Raw genomic sequence first — 15681 nt, forward strand, 5'->3', positions numbered from 1 at the left:
CCTCTGCAAAATATGACTACATTTACATCAGCTCTTTCAAACGGTTTAGGACAGCAAATCAAAGATTTAAGGTAAAAGACGTAGTTCCCAAAAACTATTTCATTTTGGTGTTTCACTTTCGTTGAGCCTCGTTAATTTTTTGTATAAATATACGGTTTTTGTTAATTCCCAGCAGCATGCATATTCAGTTTTTTTGACATTCATTCTCGTATGTCAGTAGCATCTAATAAATACTTCACCGGTCAACTTACATTAACTTGCTGAAGATTTAATGATGCCTCGTTCAGGGAGATGGCGCTGAAGGCTATTTCAAATAATTTCAGACGGACATTTTGTTACGAAGTTACAAGCCAATGAACACAGGCAAACAGAATGGAGATGATTGGTGACGGTGAGATGAATTAACCATTCGCCACGGGCCTAGCAAGAGCGCTTCTGTCCGCGCTACTGCCGGCTTCTTCCTCGTCGGTAACTTTACCCGGGGCCACCAAGCGATCGTCCCGATTGTGGACAATGAAGTTTTTGGATTCCGATGAGGTCCATGGAATCATGATGGGCGTGACTGAAGTTCCAGGCTTGAATTTATATGGTCACCGTCAAACAGTCGGAGTTGCCAAAGTAGGTTTTCCCAGAAAGTTTAATATCGTAGTGGGGCGCGGGCAAGGCAGTCAGAAGCACGGCGAAGGAAGACGAAGAATCACCGGGGTCACTAGCATGGCTAAGGTCAGCTAAAACGCCCGGTAATGCCATACGGCTGCTTGACGCTGCCACGAGATTGACTAGGAATGCGGCATTACTCCCCTCTTTGAACAGCACCGCACATGGGCTCCTTGACGGGTGTATCACGTCGTCCCGGAGAATTTCCTGAACTTGCCGGGGAATTGCATCCCGCTCCTTTTGAGAGACCCGATAAGGCGGCTGACATAACGGTCTCTATTTTTTGTCGAATAAAATTTGATGCTTTCTGAGCGGCGTCGGTCTAACCCTGGAGGTCGATACAAAACCGTACCGGAAAGAGTCGATAATGATCTCCAGGCAGCGTTTTTCATTAGGCAGGAGGACCTGTTGAAGTCGGTTTTAATGTGGAGTAGTGAACGTTTCAAATTACGTTGTGATTTCCGACAACGCGCAGTGCCCTGGCCATTCCGCCAGTTCGTCAAAATACGCTATCGTTGTGGTGTTCGCCGAAGAGTGCGGTTCACAACCGAATTTTGTCCCCAAACTTTCAGCTTGCCTCTTCTTCCGTTCAATAAGTCCGTGATCTACACAATCCTGCCGACCCAGGAGCAGCGACATGTTGGCTTCGGCGACGCCAGGAGGTCCGAGGCTGCTATCGCACTCTGCAGTCACAAACATACTGGCTGTTGACGGTATCACAACGTGATCGTAACAGACTCGCAGCTTCGGCATGTGTGCCTTGTGTTCGGCGTCAAGAGGGCAGTGGGCGGCAAAGAGCTTGATTACGCCTTTACAGTCCATCTCAGTGCCATACTTCCATAGGAAATCCAAACCGAGTATCAGGAATTCTCAGCACTCGGGGAGTACAGTAAAGTAGGCGGGGAAATTTACATTGCTGATCTGTATTCGCAGGTGAAGACACCAATCGGCGTCAACAATTGGCCGCTGGCTGAACGGATCTGGGTCCCAGTCCATAGTATTAAACGTTTTGAGATTCGTGGCTAGCCGGCTGCTAATCACCGAATAATCAGGACCGGTGTCCATAAGTGCATTCACATTACAGCTGTCGGCAGTTGCTGTAGTTTCGGTGAAAACCAATTTTTCGCAGCTCGTCTTTAGGCCGGTGGGGTCAAGTCGCCGTCGGTCGGCACATCGTGGCAAAACGTTGAGTTGAGGCTTGATTCTGTACATCTGCGGCGGCCACACCTTCTGACGGCACTGTATTTATTTTTCCCGACGTGGGGACGTAGCTCTGAACTAGGCATAGGTCGCCGGGCGGTTGGGAGAAGAAAATGTTGGGGATGGGAATCGGACTGTCGCTGTTGTGCGGTTGAGGCTGCACGTTAGCGGCCAGGTAGTGGTCGATCTCCTGTGGTCGCTCACCGTAACGCGGTTGAGGTGCATTGAGATAAAAACCTCTGAGACCAATTTACCAATTTGGCTGTAGGGGCAGTTGCGCAGAATGTGGCCGGGCTCCCCGCAAGTGATAATACAATTGCCGGTTGTTTCGCGTGCGCCATACGTGCTCTTTACGGATGGTGGGCCTGATTTCCTGCATCGGAGCGGGCGCAGCTGGGACTTTGTATTGCATAGGAGGAAAAGTAGTAACGGGAGCAAATGCGCGTGGCACTGGCGCAGGTATTCGTAGTACGCCGGAGTAAGTCGTTATGTAGGGCCACGGCTTCGAGGTTACGACTGCACCACTCGCCGAATTTAATCCGGGACCACGTCCACTACTGAAGCGACGCTTGGCTGTGGAGCTTCGAAGCGGAGTTTCTGAAGCTCTTCACGCACAATGTTCTTCAAAATTCCACTGCGAGCAGTGGCGTAGGCCTGCGGTGGGACGTACTGCGTGCCCCGCTCTTGCATGGAGCGCTCAGTACCTGTTGCCTCTTTTGTAAATTCCGCCAGAGTTCTCAGAGAGGCGCACCTTCTTGGCCTCGGGCATAGCTGGATCGGCCAGAGTATGTCATGTCTTCAATGAACATGGCAACACTTCAAGTCGGCTGTCTTGATCTGAATTACAGAGTGAGTTCAGCTTTCTCTTTCCTCTCGTAAGTACAAAATGTCGCCAATAACTCTGAACTCAAAGCTTCCCAGGTGATAGAAGATTCGTGATTCTCGCACCACGTTTTGGTCGACTGCAGCAATGAGGAGTAGATGTTTTGTAGCTAGCGCTCACCGTACCACTGGTTGAACCCCGCAACACGTAAAAACCGGCCAACCAGTATTCAACATCTGCGATGCTGTCACCGTGGAACGAAGGTGGTGACCGAGGTGTGTGAAGGGCAAGCGGTGGGACCATTCAACCGCTGAAGAGTATGACTGCCCGTGGTAGAAGTCATGGCTCTTGGAGGTGTTCTCAGACCGCTGAACGCAGGCTGTAGGTCTCGCAGGCAGGCAGGTCTCGCCTTGTGGACAGGTGTTGTATCTACCCACTAAGAACTGACTTCAAAGATGCCTTCGAAGTCAACGTACATGGAGCGGCACCCAGCACCTCCACCAAAAGCCATTTTCAAACATCCAGAGCAGCCAATGTAGGTTTTCCCAGAAGGCAGGTTTAATAGCGCACCAGAAAGTGGTCAAGGGAGCCGGGAGCTCAAGGAAGTAAGACGAAGAAACACCAGGGTCAGTAGCTTGGCTAAGGTCAGCTAAAACGTCCGGCAATGCAGTCCGACCGCATGACGCCGCCACGAGATTGACTAGGAATGCGGTAATGTCAGTGCAGAGGTGGGTGGACACCAACAAACCTATGTGCATTATGCGGAGAAGTGGTATCTATAGAACGATTTTCCTCTCATCACGGCGTCCACACTTCAGACAACGACATACTTCAGGATCACCATCTCTAGTTTGGGATTCCCCTGCTCATTACCCGTTTTGGTTTCATTCGGTGCCAGTGCCAAAGGATTTGCGTTGGATACTATTTGTATAATTATCATCTCTACATTATGAAAAAAGTAGGCTATCCTGTAAATCCTTATCGAAATTCTTTAAGGTATTATGATTGTTATGATAACCACAATTCCTAAAGCTGCATTGTTATAAATATTTCAAGCAGGGGAACCTCGTCATTTCAAACGAGAACATATAGCTAGCATTTATAATTTTCGTTTAAAATATCCATATAATGTTCGCCGAAAAATTTCAACTAAAACAAAACTATTCCAACTGAGCCACTGTCTGTCGATTTTCTTTTATTTAGAAACTCATCTGCAATTTTCCGCTAGGCTCCGGCGAGGGTTTGCATGATGGGTAAGCAAAATACCAAATCTTTTCGTAAATAAGTTTTTGAACATTTTTTTGAATTACAATGCTGACTACAATACCCGGTTCCTTTAGTGGTTGATCTGATGAGGGAAATCGTAATTTCAATCTCGTCCACAGCAAATCGCTTCAATATTTTCCCAGACCAGTACAGGCACCGATCTGGCATAATTCTTTTTAGAGTCAACTTCCCTTTGAAGGGAAGATAGATACTTTAACTACGAAGAGGGCGCAGTAGTTACAGTAACTATCGAGAAATGGCACCAGCGTCGTTGCAGTATGACCGCTATTAACGGTTGCGCGCGCCGGATGACTCGCATTTCGACACTGAGGCTTCATCGCGTGCAGACTTATGACTGCATACTCCGCTCTCGCAAGGGAGGCGAACACTCGCTGGAAAATATCTAACCGGTTTGTCCTTTCCGGATTCAGGGAGTCCCCTCCTATAGAGTGGCCGAGTATTCACTCACAACCCCGCTGTTGAGTCGGACGACCTTTATGCATTTGCGTGTTTTACTGCTGACTGAAGTTTTATATATTACAGCAGTAAATAACATTATTTTGTCGCCATGTATTTCTGCTCTCTTGCGAAGATCACCGCCCGCCATGGTCGGCGTGCAGTTGGCAGCGCGCGCTATCATGAGGTGGTGTTGGCTTATCGAACTCTGAATTCAAACAGGCGGGAAAATCGCATTTATTTCTCTTAATGGACCCCATATCTAGCTGCCAGCATGGGGCCTACTCGTGGATTATTTATTGGACGGTGTGTTCAGATTAAAGGAAATAAAAAAGAAACATCTTTTATTCGCGCCCGTCAAAAATGACGGGGAAGCAAGCTTTGACCTAAACCATCATTCATTCCCCTAACGATCGACGGGAATCCCTCGGGACTCAGAGGCGCTTAGGGCAAGTCTGATGACTTTGTCTTGCTTTTTTGCTTCTTGATTGATTGACAAGGTTTCCCAAGATTCCACATTTCTATTCGGGCGTCATATGAAAGGCCAGTCCAGACCGTGCGGACTAGACATGTAATATTGTTGCAGCGCGTAAATTTAGGAACAAAGTCTTGCGGACACCATTTACTCTAAATCGGAGGGAATGGAAACTTTCGATTTGCAATTTAGGAATTTGCTCCTCCTGACTTCCTCTTTTCCGTCATCTTTCCCCACAGACCCTGTTGAGCCGGAGTCCTGATGAGTGTGATTTGCTGTGCTGGTACGTTTTAATTTGTCAAAATTTTGCGCCTGCAGCGGAGATTATGCCCAGTCATAATTCTTGATGAATGTCTTAGATTCAATATCCCCCTTACAGCATTTTGTGTTATTTCTAGAGCGATGGTAGCGACTTTTTCTTCATGCGCACTTGAGTTTTTAACGTTTCGGCTGCGTCCTTCTAGAGCACGTCGAATCTACCATCAGATCTGATTTGTAGGATTACAGCTTTATATTTTTGTTTTCCTTAATCAAATACCTAAGGGATGTTGTTTGGAAGCAGTGTATATTTCCGTATACGCAGTTTGTGTAGGTATGTTACTTGTTGAGCATTCCAAGGGTTTAAAGCCCATAAGCTCCATGATTTTGCTTAGAGTTTGCTTCTCGAAAATCGTTTATTCTGTGACACCTTGGCGGCTTCAATGAGATCATTCAGAGTGGTGAACGCCCATAGCCTCGGAAGTTTGACGTCGAAGTGTTCGATGGAAGACATAGTCAGGTTTCGACCACTTTTCTGTTACGATTTGTATTCTGCCTTTTTCTGCTTTGCCCAGTTTGAGATAGGGGGAACGTTCAGCTTTCGGCTTATGACAAAATACTACACAATATGAAAATATTGACCACTTCGTTCCCTCATGCTTGTTAAAACTTTGCTTGAGTACATACCTACTCTGACCTTTCTTCTTGTTCTTGTTGTCGTGCACCTCTTTGTTTTTTCTCTGCCTCTTCTTTACCATCCCTTTCCTTCCGCCTTGCAGCTGAGGTGCTTCAGATGATTAGATTGTAGATACTGAAGTTGACGACATCTTTTCACTTCTGTTTTGTTTTATTTTATTAAATCCCACATAGTACTAGCCGGCACGTCTGGCTGGGTTGAACAGTGCTGGGCTCAACACCCACCCGTTGGGACTCCGCGTGAGCACCGGTATAAAGCGATTGGTCCGACCTGAGTCTGGATAAAAAGCGGCCTCTCTGATAAATAGCTGGGTATTCAGCAAAACATGCGGCTTCCAATCTCAGCGGTTTGAAATGCTTCCATAATAGCTTGATCTGTTACGTTGTCGTAAGCCCCCTTAATGTCAAGAAACAGCGCCGCACTCAATCTTTTCAAAATTTTTTGCACCTGCACAGATGTAACCAGGTCAACCACGTTTTCAGTATACGAACGCTCACATCGAAAACCGGACGGCAAAGCTGGACGAAAGCCGGGTCTGGATACACTTGGTATCTCTCTAAGTACCACTCAATGCGCGTGAGCAGCAGTCGTTCCATAACTTTGCCGACACAGCTGACAAGTGCTATCGGACGATATGATGAAAGCTCGATGGGGTAATTTCCCGGGTTTCAGCAATGGAATTAGCCGGCTGGTCTTCCAGTCATTGGGAACTGTGCCATCGTACCATGACTTGTTGCAAAGGTCCAAAAGAGCCCGCCGAGTCTCGTAGCCAAGGTTGGTAAGCGCGGCGTACGGCACATCGTCGGGCCCCGGCGATGATGACCGTATGCAACAAGCTGGCATGGCGTCGAGTTCTAAAGAAAATAACAGATCCATACGGGAATCCCTCGATGATGGAACATCACAGCATACTCCGCTGCTGGTGGGTTTGGGCGGCCAGTCATATTTGCACCGAATTGTTTGGCTACATCAACCTCGCTGCATGGCTGGTGCAGCGCGAGTGATTTGAACGGGTAGCACTGTTGAGGGTATGTTCGGAAGGTACGAATCACATTCCAGATTTGTGACAAGGACTTCTGCGGATACAGTGATGCGCAAAAAGTCCGCCAGCGTTGAGTGTCAAGTGTCTGAATTCTCTATTAGATTTCATTTTGTATGCGCCTGACATACCGAATGTCTAGGTGCGACTTCGCGCGACGGTATCTACGCGCTGCTCGCCGCCGTAGCGATCGCAGTCGCTGTAATTCAGTATCAAAATAGGTGTAGTTTGCCAGAGCTGAAGGAGTGGGTTGCTCTTTCCATAGACTCTATAATCTTCCCTTCGATACCCGCGTGGAAGCCTTCAATACAAGCATCTTCTATAATTTCCTTGAAAACGCTCCAGTCAATGTAGCGCATACGTGGTGCTGAGGAAGATGTGACATTGCCGGTAATGGTAAGGTTGGTCGAGATGTGGTCGCTGCCATGGGTTTCAATATCTGAAAACCAGCGCATGCTTCTTGTAAGGCATTCCGAAACGAAAGTCAAGTCCAGGCAACTGCTATAATTCACTCCTCTAATATACGTTGGGGTTCCATCATTAAGGCAGTGAAGGTTGTGGTTTGAGGCAAAGGAGACGAGCTTTCTGCCCCTAAGGGTCATCCTAACACCTCCCCACAAATGGTGGTGAGCATTGAAATCTCCTGTGATAATCCATAGACCACTTGTGACTTCCATGAGGTCACTGAGACTGTCGGTGTCAAAGCGGCGTGATGACGGCAGGTACACAGCCATAAGTGTAAACATCAAGGTGCGGCTCTTCACGGTCATGCAGACATACTGGTTATCATTGTTCGGAAGAACCGGATGAAGAGCGTATGTTAGTTCACGTTGAATGTATACGATAACTTTGCTAGTTCGGTTGCACGCATGCGAAGAAAATGCCTCGTAACCGGATATTCGCAAATATCTCGATATAACGAAATCGATATAACGAGAATGGAGAAATGGTTTTCATAGACATATAGCCGAATATCTGAAATTTGAGAATATTGTCCACGGGAATTCCACTGAAAAATAAAAGCTTGCTTGACTTTTTTTGTAAAGATCTAGGTGTCACATTTCCTTATCGAACTTAAATTCTAGCGTTAAGCTCAGATACTTTAGTCATCTGATACGAAGAGAAGAGGCTCTGAAGAAAACTTTGATGCCTGAAAGCTTGCGTGACACTTGGAAGAGCAGAAAGGTCAAGCTACAGTGGTCACGGGCCGAGTAGAAGAGGCAGAAGAGACCGCAATAGCCCTAGGAATTGTTCTAAACGGAACCAGCCCCATTCTCTGTGATTCCAAAACGGCCCTTTGCAACTTCGCCAGGGGTCGTATCTCCGCCACTGCATTCAAAATTCTTAGCGCGTTGCCAAAAGATGGGAACGTAGTGGATCTCGTATGGGCCCCGGCTCATTCGGGCGTCCCGGGGAACGAGGCCGCTCGCCAATATGCTCGAGGTTTTCTCAGCTGAGCTGGTGGGGGATTTCGGACACGGGTGCCCGACGGAATGAGTCACTGGATACGTACCAGGCCATTACCACGTATTACAAAGAGCTCAGGGAGAGCCTGCTTCCTCCACACGCTTTGCTCAGCCGAGAGCAGGCTACCACGTGGCGGCGGCTGCAAACGCGGCCGTAGCTGAACCCCTGGAAGTATACAAACATCTGTCCTGACTTAGTAAATCCGTACTGCCAACTGTGCGGCGAGCCTGATATCTTAAACCATATAATCTGGGACAGCGCGGAGGATCCTGATTGATTGATTGATTTATAAAAAACAATAGCTGTGGCTTAGCTCTTGTTAAGCCTGAGTGATTGCGAAAGCAATACCTCCCTGACTGCGCTTGGCTCTGCTGGTGGTTTGGCATGATTTCGCCTTTTGTGCAACTAAAGGATTTACTCTGGACACAACATGGTTTATACTGTTTGTTTATTCCAATAAACATGCTTTGGTGGTCCGTAAAGTAGTGACTCTCGGTCTGAACACTGGTAAATACATAGTCATCCGAATGTCTATACATCACCAAGTCTAGACTGCTACCGCATTGGTAGCAGTACTCATAGACGATTCTTCGGCATTGAGAGAGTCCATGAAACTACTCTCGCTCACTGAACTTGTAGAACGCCGCCAGGCTCGCCATTTTGCGGCATAGGCGCGTTGCTTAGCTAACCGCTCTTGCCTTTCTTCATCTGTCTCCTCGGCACGGGAAAAACGCTTCCTTAGCTCGGAACGCGTGCGAACGTACCTCGCATGGGATCCGTATTTTTCAGTGCGTCGATTTCATATTTCGCCTCGAATACTCACCCATTTTTGTGAGCAAGCCCGTGAAGGTGTAAGGATTCACCTGACACCTTATTTGCCTTCATCCGACCGACCGCCCTGTTGACTAGGACCTCATCTTTGACCCGCCGCGAAGCAGCCGAGCTAAGCCTAACGCTCGGCGTGGCACCGCTTTGTCCGCAGCGCAGAGCTGCGTCTCACGCCACCCCTGCGGCCGCTGAGCCATCGCCGCAGCTGCTGTAGCCTCAAAGACGTCGACATGGAGAACGAAGTCGACGGTACGCCCATCACTCCAGAGGAATTTGACGACGACCCCCGCTGGACCCGAATTGTTAAGGCCCAGCGTTCGGCCTACCCTAGAGGAGACGCTACTCCTCAAAGCGACCCCCTCAAGTCCGCAATAGCGTCCCCGCCATCACTGAAGACTCCCAGATTACGTCACCATGTCCCTCTACCTCGACTTCCACAAGAAGACTACAAGATCGTGTTCCGCCCCTGCGGCGGCCTCGACCTCCGCACCACTACCAATGGGGCCCTCCTGACCTCACTTTGTGCCATCGCCAAAGTTGACTATGCCACCGCCCGTGCCAAGGATCGCGTACGTATCAACCCATACAACAACTCATTCACTGTTAGTTCACCTTCAGACCAACGCACCCGGTTATATGTCCAAACCTCTGAGCTGCGTCTCGCAACCAATTCGTACCCCCTGCGCGCTTACGTTGCCGCTCCTGACAACGCTCTCCGCGGTGTAATCTACAACGCCGTGGACCAACAGAGCCAAGAGGAGATCATAGCAGACCTTCAAGCTATGAACCCCAGCAATACCTACGCCATTGCCGATGCAATACAGATGGGGCGTACGCGGTCCATCCTGATCACCTTCGTCGGCACAAAAGAACTACCCCGCACCGTGATATTCAACTGCGGCCTTTTTATCTGCCACCCTTTCCGCCGCAAGGCCGAAGCCTGCACCAATTGTTGGAGCTACGGCCATCGCTCCGACGTATGCACCCAGCCCAGATCCGGACGCTGCACTCGCTGCGGAGCCGTGCACGAGATTCGGGAGCCCCCCGACTGCACACCTAAATGCATCTTGTGCCAAGGAACACATGTCACGGGATCCCGCCCGTGTGGACTTCACTACGCGCGGACCGGTCCCTCTCCAACCAACTCCAGTCTTAAGTCAACGTCATCCACCCCACCGCAATCAAAACCGTCCACCGAAGACTCCCGCCCATCTAGACCCAGCCAGCGGTCCAACTCCCGGACCCGCCAAGAACGCAGCCCCCGCCGCCGCTCCGTCTCTTTTCCGCCACTGCCGAGTCAAGACACCTCATCGACTTCTTCCCAGGTGAGCCGGCCTTTGCAGCCTTTGCAGCCTCCCACCCCCGACCCCGAAAAAGAAGAGCTCAAAGCTCAAGTCGCTGCCCAAAACAGGGAGATTACCCTGCTAAAACAGCTGCAGGCGTTGTTGGGGCACCCCCAACTCCCCAGCCCTTCTCCACAATGCCCCCCACCACCTGTCACTCAAAAGCCCCAGCCGCCCCTACCCGCCCCCATGTCCATCTCCTCCAATGCTTCCTCCCGCGCCACCTAACCTTCCCGCACCCCTGCACAAAAGAGGCGATCCACCAACCAGCCCACATCCATCCCGGAGGTGGAGGCCGTCGTACACCACACAGCCTCGTTTCTTGATGCCCATGAGCAACGCCTCATGGCCGCAATTTCTACGCTGCGTACCGACACGCAGAAATGGATGGAACAAATTAACGAACGCGTAGCCAGAATTGAGGCCCGCCAGAGTGCCCACGAAGCCGAACTTGCCCAGACGACCCTAATGGTGTCATCTCTCCTCCCCTCCTCCTCATCTCCCAATCCCCCTGCACCAGCTGGGGCACCCAGGCCTCGTGATGGCCAGACACCCCTCACGCCTTAATTTCTGGCAGTGGAACTGCCGTGGTTTCCGCGGAAAGCGGAACGAGCTGCAGCTCCACCTCCAGAACATCCCTCCCTCCGAGCTTCCCGCTTTAATCGCCCGTTAAGAAACTTTCTCCCCAGTTAAGCTGCGCGACTTCACTGCTTTCCATCCTTCTTCCTCATCTCCCCCGAACATTGCCACTCTGGTTCAGCGCAACTACACTGCGATAGAGCATCCTCTCGATGTTCCAGAGTGAACGCACCTTTTCCTAGAACTCCTCCCCCGGCGGCGACAAGATGCCAGTCTCTTTGTTCTTAATGTCTACAGCCCTCCTCGCACACCTTCAGCTCCCCTCCTCCTCCTTCTACGCAAAGCCCTTTCTCGCGCACATCGCAAATCGCTCCTCATTCTTGGGGATTTAAATGCACATCACGTCAGCTGGGGTTATCCCGGGAACAGTAGGAAAGGTCTCGCGCTGTGGACATTCATCCAGAACGAACAGTTATCCGTCCTTAATGATTTTTCTGACCCAACCCGCATCGGCTTCAGCGTCCAACGCAACACTAATCCGGACATTTCCATCTGCAAAAACGTCGTGGATGCAGCGTGGACGAACACCTGGGTCTTTCTCGGCAGCGACCACTATATCCTGTCCATCTCTTTCTCTCTTCCTAGCCTATCCTCCCGCCAGCGTCTGAGCCAGGTAGTCGATTGGGATTGGTTCCGCCACTCACGGCAACATGCCCCCACCTCCATCTCAGACCTTTCTCAATAGACTGCCACCTTGCTCAAAGATGTTTCATCCGCCACCTCTACCGTGCCTACCCCTCCTCACTCCTCCACGGCTGACAGCCGCCTCCATCACCTATGGGAGGCGCATCATTCCCTGCACCACCGCTGGCTTTCACAAAAACACAATCGCTCACTACGCCTCCGCCTTGCCCGCCTGGGTATGGAAATTGAGGAGCACTGCTCATACCTCACCAGGCAGCAGTGGGGCCAGACATGCGACCGCATGGCCGGTAACCTCGGGCTGAGGGATACGTGGGCGCTCCTACGTGCCCTCCTTGACCCGTCGCATGTCAAGGCGATGCAACGCAGGGATGTGACGCGCCTCCTGCAATCCTCACCGCTATCCGATTCCGATTTCCTTCTTGCACTCCGAGATCGCTATCTCTGCACTTCCCCTCCGTCCCCCCTCCCTTCTTACATCGGTACCATTAATTCTGCGCCTGACACAGATATCACTTTGGGGGAGGTTTGTGCGGCGCTACATAAGCTCCGCACCACTTCCGCACCAGGAGCAGACCAAATTTCTAATAAGGCCCTCCGTAACCTGGACACATCATCCCTAGAGGCCATTACGGACCTCTTTAACAAACATTGGCACGAAGGCACCCTGCCTTTTGAGTGGACCTACGCTAAGGTGACCTTCATCCCCAAGCCCGGCAAACCCATAGACATTCAAAATCTCCGTCCTATTTCCCTCACCTCTTGTCTCGGTAAGCTCTTTGAGCACGTCGTTCTAGACCGCTTACAGAGCTTCCTCGAGGACAACCATCTCTTACCCGATTCGATGTTCGGCTTTCGCCCATCCCTCTCTACACAGGATGTCATGCTCCAGCTCTCCGAAAAGGTCCTTCACCCTCTTCACGCCAAGCGCACTCGCGCGATCATGGCACTGGACTTGACAAAAGCATTTGATAATGTCTTCCATACCGCCATCTTAGACGCCCTTTCTACCCTTAACGTGGGCTCCCGAATCCATAGTTACATCAAGGCTTTTCTTGCCCATCGCACGGCTGAGATCTCATTCGGCACCCTCTCCTCTCCTGCTTTCCCTCTTGGAAATCGAGGTACCCCCCAGGGTTCTGTTCTCTCTCCCCTTCTCTTCAACATCACCCTTTTGCCGATGGCACGTGCTCTAGCTAGCATTCCTAACCTCTCCCATGCTTTCTACGCTGATGATATCACCCTCTGGGTGACTACTGGCAATCTTGGTGAGATGAAAGCCGCTCTCCAGGCAGGCGCTAAAACGGTCGCCGATTATGCTCGCATGGTCGGGCTAGCTTGTTCCCCGTCCAAGTCGGAGCTCCTGCTCCTCCTGGCTCGAGGCATAGCTCCAACCTCATCTCCTAACATTAACGTCACTATCGACGGACATCCCATCCCTTCTGTCTCATGCATCCGTATTCTCGGTCTCTTTCTCCAATCCAATGGCAAACACACTACTGTCCTTTCCCGCCTTACTACCACCGTCCAGCAGACGGTACGGCTGATCCGACGGGTCGCTAACCGACACTACGGCATGCGCGAGCACGACCTCCGTCGTCTTGTTCAGGCCTTTGTGCTAAGCCGCCTTGTCTACTCCCTCCCCTACCTCTTTCTGTCTCGTACCGAGGAAGACAAGGTCAACTGTCTCATCCGCCAAACCTATAAGTCGGCTCTCCGGCTTCCCACTTCCACCCCCACTTCTCGTCTACTGGCGATGGGCGTCCACAACACTTTCAGAACTTGTGGATGCCCATCGCGTGGCACAACCCGATCGTTTATCTCGCACCACCCCTGGCAGAGCCCTTCTTACTTCCCTTCGCTTGAACCCTGTCTCTCCTATCTCTGTTACCCATCCCTTGCCCAGCTCCGTCTTCTCCATGCTCACTGTCAAGCCCCTTCCCAAGAACATGCACCCTGAGCATCATGCCGCTCGCCGATCTGCCCGCACCTCCACCCTCTGGTGCCAGTACGGTACACGGTCTGACGCCGTGTATGTTGATGCGGCACCTTACCTCTCGCATCCCGCCTATGCCCTGGCCACTGTCTCTAATACACGAGCCCCTCTCTCCGTCGCCACTATCCATGCTCTCACTTCCACTGCCGCAGAGGAAGCAGCCATCGCCCTCGCCATTGCCAGCACACCAGCCCTTTTCATATTTAGCGACTCTAAGACCGCAGTCTGCAACTTTGCAAAGGGTAGAATCTCTTCCTCTGCGCACAATATCCTTAAGCACTCCTCAACTTCTTCCCGATCTATCCAACTATTTTGGGTTCCGGCTCACGCGGGGCACCCTGGAAATGAGGCGGCAAATTCTATCGCTCGCGAAATGACCGACCGAGCTGGCCCCCTCCACCCCGGGATGGACACGCGTGACTCCCTCCTCACCTTCCATGACATCACCCTCCACTACCGCAACTCCCGATTATCCCTCCCTCCCTCTCACAAGTCCCTATCTAAAATCGAACAGAATACGTGGCGCCATTTACAAGCCCACACTTTCGTCTCCCCTCCACGCCTTGCCCTTATTCACCCCGGTGCCTTCTCGCCCCAATGCACGCTTTGCAGCTCTCCCCGAGCAGACTATGCTCACATTCTTTACTCTTATCCGACGCACTTTGCCCCCGTCTCCTGGCAAATAAACAGCCCGCAGCTGTGGGAGGCTGCTTTGGCCAGCTCGGAGCCGCATATTCAACAGCGGCTTACGACCTGGGCAGCGGAAGTCGCCGCCAGGCATGACCTGGAGGCCACGACCAGCAGCCGGAAGGCCACCCACGGAACGGCGGCAGCATAATTTTCCTTTTTAATTTTTTGGCCTTCAATGAATAAAGTTTGTACTACCACCACCACCTCGGCACGGCGCCGGCGTTTGCGCGCAGCACGGCGCTCCAGAGACGCCTTGTACAACTCTTCGGACATGACTAAGCGGAGCGCACCTGGTCGTCCCGTTTATCCTCTCCTAGCGAGCGCCCTCACGCGGCGGACCGAGCAGACCGTCATGTGGTAGCCGTCGCGCCAAGCGAAGGACTGACTACGGTCGGAGAGACGAGTTGGGGGGCAAGGTCTGAGCTGGCGTTCCGAAATTCTCCTCGCACCCCCGACGATCAGGGTAAGAAGGAGTGTGGTTAGAAAAGAAATAAAAAACCGTAAAAAGGTCGGAATAGGGGCAGCGGTGGTGGCGGCGCGCGCCTAGTGAAGGGAGAGACGTACTGCGGTTAAGACGTCACCCCCCCGTTCTCCCCCCCCCCCCTTCCTTCTCTCTTTTCAAGATGAAATAAAAAACAGTACAAAGGTCGGAATGGGGGCAGGGGTGGTGGCGGCGCGCGCCTAGTGAAAGGAGAGACGTACTGCGGTTAAGAAGTCGCCCCCCCCGTTCTCTCCCCCCCCACCCCTTCCTTCTCTCCTTTCAAGATTTCGAACCAGAGGACCGTCGTGAAGAGGGGTGGTGGTGGTGGTACAAACTTTATTCATTGAAGGCCAAAAATTAAAAAAGTAAAATTATGTTGCCGCCGTTCCGTGGGTGGCCTTCCGGCTGCTGGTCGTGGCCTCCAGGTCATGCCTGGCGGCGACTTCCGCTGCCCAGGTCGTAAGCCGCTGTTGAATATGCGGCTCCGAGCTGGCCAAAGCAGCCTCCCACAGCTGCGGGCTGTTTATTTGCCAGCAGACGGGGGGAAAGTGCGCCGGACAAGAGTAAAGAATGTGAGCATAGTCTGCTCGGGGAGAGCTGCAAAGCGTGCATTGGGGCGAGAAGGCACCGGGGTGATTAAGGGCAAGGCGCGCAGGGGAGAGGAAAGTGTGGGCCTGTAAATGGCGCCACGTATTCTGTTCGATTTTAGATAGGGACTTGTGAG

Source organism: Amblyomma maculatum, chromosome 8 (genome assembly GCF_055883805.1).
Source record: "Amblyomma maculatum isolate TAMU_Amacu chromosome 8, ASM5588380v1, whole genome shotgun sequence".
Classification (NCBI taxonomy): Eukaryota; Metazoa; Arthropoda; class Arachnida; order Ixodida; family Ixodidae; genus Amblyomma; species Amblyomma maculatum.